The sequence below is a fragment of the Dipodomys merriami genome, unplaced genomic scaffold, assembly GCF_024711535.1.
Source record: "Dipodomys merriami isolate MVZ:Mamm:240054 unplaced genomic scaffold, mDipMer1.0.p SCAF_5, whole genome shotgun sequence".
In the NCBI taxonomy this organism is placed as follows: domain Eukaryota; kingdom Metazoa; phylum Chordata; class Mammalia; order Rodentia; family Heteromyidae; genus Dipodomys; species Dipodomys merriami.
Window position 1 is genome coordinate 51,036,143 of NW_027206068.1, and position 4,255 is coordinate 51,040,397.

Genomic DNA, 4,255 nt, shown 5'->3' on the forward strand with positions numbered 1-4,255 from the left:
CACAGGAGAACCTTCTCAGGTGACCCATATGAGGTTTAGTGGATCTTGCTGCCTTATATGGTTATAGTTGTCCCAAAGGAAAGCTTTCTCAGGTAAAGGGGGTAGGGGTTAATCATTTACTGCCTTACTAACCGGGCCTAGTGTTGTCTAAGGGAAAGAGCATGCTAAGCTATGAGAGAGGAGGCTGTTGGGTTAACAAGACTGATAAACACAAACAAAATAAAACAAAAATTCTTAGGAGCCTGATACATAAAAGAAATAATCCAAAGAAAACATAAAGTAAAGCAAGAATAACAACAACAAAAATTAATAGGGCAGTTAACCATAGAACCAGTCTAGTACCCTAAAAATGTATGTAATTATAGTACCTGTGTTAGGAAAAGCAAACAAAAATTAAATTTGGAAGACATGAAGGCTAGAAATGTTTCAGATATAAAAATATAGAAAACTATAGATTTAAAAATCTTTAACCTGGCTGGGCACCAAGAGGCTGAGATCCAAGGATCATGGTTCAAAGCCAGTCCAGGCAGGAAAATCCTTGAGACCCTTATTTCCAATTAACCACCAGAAAACCGGAAATGGCCCTGTGGTCTAGCACTCACCTTGAGCTGAAAAGCTCAGGGACAGCACCCAGGCCCAGAGTTCAAGCCCCACGACTGAAAAAAAAAACCACTTCAGCCTCATTTAAAATATGACATCCCAATTTATCACTGAATTGGTCAAAGCCAGAGATAAAGAGTAAAAACAGCCAAAGAAACTACAGGTAGAGTGCTAGCCTTCAGCTGAAGAGCTGAGGGACAGTGCCCAGACCCAGAGTTCAAGCCCCATGACCGACAAAAAAAAAAAAAAAAAAGAAAGAAAGGAAGGAAGGAAGGAAGGAAGGAAAGAAGCAAGGAAGGAAGGAAGGAAGGGAAGAAAGAAATAGAAACTACACTCAGAGAAATAAAGATAATAGCACCAGCCAATTTCCTTCACTAAGGGCAATAAAACATTATGATACTGAAAAATAAAAACATGGGCCTTGATTTCTATATTCAACAATGGTATCTTTTAAAAATAAAGGTGATACATTCTTTCAGGAAAAAAAAAAACTAATAAATACTTTCCTAATCACTCTGTAAGACTAGTATTATCCTGAAACAAAGCCAGATGTTAAAAACATGAAAACTAAAAAAACAAACAAAAGAACCCTATTATGAGTGTAAGTGCTTGAACATTAAACAAATATTATGCAAATATGACTGGATCTACATCAAATGAAAAAAATCATGATAAATGAATTAGAGTCTATTTTACAAACACAAAGTCAGTGCACCATTTAACCAACAGTGAGTGTAGTCTGCCATATTAAAAAGCTTAGGAGCTGGGTGCCAGTGGCTCACGCCTGTAGTCCTAGCTACTAGGAGGCTGAGATCTGAGGATCACGGTTCAAAGCCAGCACAGGCAGGAACATCCATGAGACTCTTATCTCCAATTAACCACCAGAAAACTGGAAGTGGCACTGTGACTCAAGTGGTAGAGCGTTAGCCTTGAGCTGAAGAGCCAAGGGACAGCGCCCAGGTCCAGAGTTCAAGCTCCACAACTGACAAAAAAAAAAAAAAAAAGACATCTTGAGAAACAAAAAAAAAATTTTTTTTCGGTCATGGGGCTTGAACTCTGGGCCTGGGTGCTGTATCATGTAAAAACATGATACTGATCTAAGCAACTAATATAATACTGAAAATAGTGTGATAATGAATTATGAGGGTAAATGGCAAGAAGGGTAATTTATCAGCATGTGGAATGATAATTCAACTCAATAAAAAGTTGGTAATCCCAAAGGAATTTCAATAGCAGGATCTAGAGATTTGACTAGTATCCAACCAACCATCAGCTGTGAGCAGAATTGTCCCTGAAGTAGGGAGCATGAGGGAGGCGGCATGGAGAGGGTAGTGGCTACTGTTTTTCCTAAAAGTCTTTCTTCACTTCCCTCCCTAGTAAGGTTAGACTCCCACCTACTGAAACTTATCTAACAAGAAGAATGCATCAAACTGGTAAAGCCTATGTTAGAAAGGAAACCAGCAAATAGAGACACTGTCCATTCAAGACCTGCCCAAGAACAAATATGCTCTGCTTACAGCTTCACAGCCCCAGTGTCATTCTTTCCCAATTGAGGACACAAATTCACCCAAATGTCATTACCTGCTTCCATTAGACATTTCAGTCACTTAGCCATCTCCCTTCTCAACTCTTATTCCAGGCCATCACCAAGTTGACCTATAAAGATCAAATGCATTTATCAGAGGACACAAATGTGTAGTGCCCTTGGGAGTTGCATTTCTCACTAGAAATTAATATAATTTACATGCTTCTTTTGATCTAGGTTAATGTAAGTTCACCCTTAAGAGGTTAATCAACATTTAATATGCTAGAAAATAAGATATTTTTATTATAGTTTGTAATAATTGCTTAGTGAAGATGAAACAGGAGATCATGTTTTCAAAAATGTCAGCGATCGGAGCATGAGATAAACCTGAAGAGCAATATATCTTCTAATTTTTAAATGTCAAAGCACATTTGGGAATAAAAATTTTCTTTCTCTGTGTTGTAATGAGTCTGGGAAACATGGAAAATGCTTTAGAGCTTTGAACTTCACTGGGGATGTATAAACTAGTTCAGATGAAGCAATTTAACCAAATTGTAATTGTTTTCTGTGATTTTTTAAAAAGTGCACTTACAATTTTTTTTCTGAACCAGAATATGGAGTATAGGTTTAGATCCACTGTGCAGATGGCCACTTTACTAAACCTAATCGTGGGTTTTTACGTTGTATCCTGGCGGCGCAGCACGGAGGCAACGGCCCACACAGCAACATGCCCAAGTTTTATTGTGACTACTGCGACTCATACCTCACCCATGACTCTCCGTCTGTGAGAAAGACACACTGCAGTGGTAGGAGACACAAAGAGAACGTAAAAGACTACTATGAGAAATGGATGGAAGAGCAGCCTCAGAGCCTGATTGACAAGACAAGGGCTGCATTTCAACGAGGAAAGATACCTCCCACTCCATTCTCTCCTCCTCCTGCCGGGGCAGTGATCCCACCTCCTCCCAGTCTCCCGGGTCCTCCTTGCCCTGGAATGATGCCCACATGGGAGCTCCCCACATGGGAGGCCCTCCCATGATGCCAATGATGATGCCTGTGGGACCTGCTCCTGGAATGAGGCCACCCGTGGGAGGTCACATGCCAATGATGCCTGGGCCTCCAATGATGGGGCCTCCTGCTTGTCCCATGATGGTGCTACTCGGCCAGGAATGACTAGACCAGACAGATAAGAATAAAGGGTGGGGGGGGGGGGTTATCAGTTGTAAATTATTTGCTCAACTTCACCAGGAGATCATTGGTGACACTGGATGTTTTCCAACAGCATGACAAGGAAGACTTGCTTCCTTTTATCAAGAGAATAGATTTGGAGGAGAGAAGTGGGACCGAAAGAACAGATTTCATTTGTATTGTGAAATGTGAAAATTAAAATGTGAGCTCTTTTAGTTAAAAAAAAAAAAAAACTAAACCTAATCATACCCTGGTGGTCCACAGAAGATAATGCAATTTATAAAAGACTTGGCTTATTCCCTAGGCAAAGTTTGTACAGTGAGAATATATGGCCCATTAAGTCAAAGTATAGTTATGTAATGGCCATAACTTGTCTTGGCCAAATGGAGATTTCAAATGAAATACCGGGAACCCATTCGTTTTCCCTTATCTAAGAAATGGTATTTAAAGAGATAACTCAAATGATATAAGCTTTTCCAATAAGTTTTTGGGAAAGGAATGACGTATATTTTAATGAATATTTAAATCCAGATGTTTACTAACATAGATTTTACATATGATAGGTCCATCTCATGAAGGGGAGAGTTAGATTGATCCTTCGAATGGCCTTTATACACCAGAAGCATGAGACCACAGAACATAGGGCAGATCTGGGAAAAGTCTCTCTATCTTTCCCGAGATTCTCAGATGTGCTCATTTCAGGTGATCAGGCAAAACCTACTTTCCAGAGGTAATTTCCATGCATAAGGAAGAAATGCAGCAGTGATTTCAAGCATTAGTTTGAAAGGACCTGCAGTGCTTCTGCTTTCAGCAAAACACAGGGGCAACTCCAATGATATGTAATCAATTCTTGGCTCTCAGTTATGAAAATAAAGATGAAATAACAAATGAAGTTAAGAAATCAGGAAAAACTGTAGTTACTTATTCATGTATTGTGTATAT

The 4,255-nt window shown here is 39.5% G+C and overlaps 1 pseudogene; it reads left to right on the plus strand.

The window, feature by feature from the left end:
- The first annotated feature begins 2,821 nt into the window (after positions 1-2,821).
- Positions 2,822-3,315, plus strand: LOC138810111 (U1 small nuclear ribonucleoprotein C-like; annotated as a pseudogene).
- Positions 3,316-4,255: the final 940 nt, after the last annotated feature.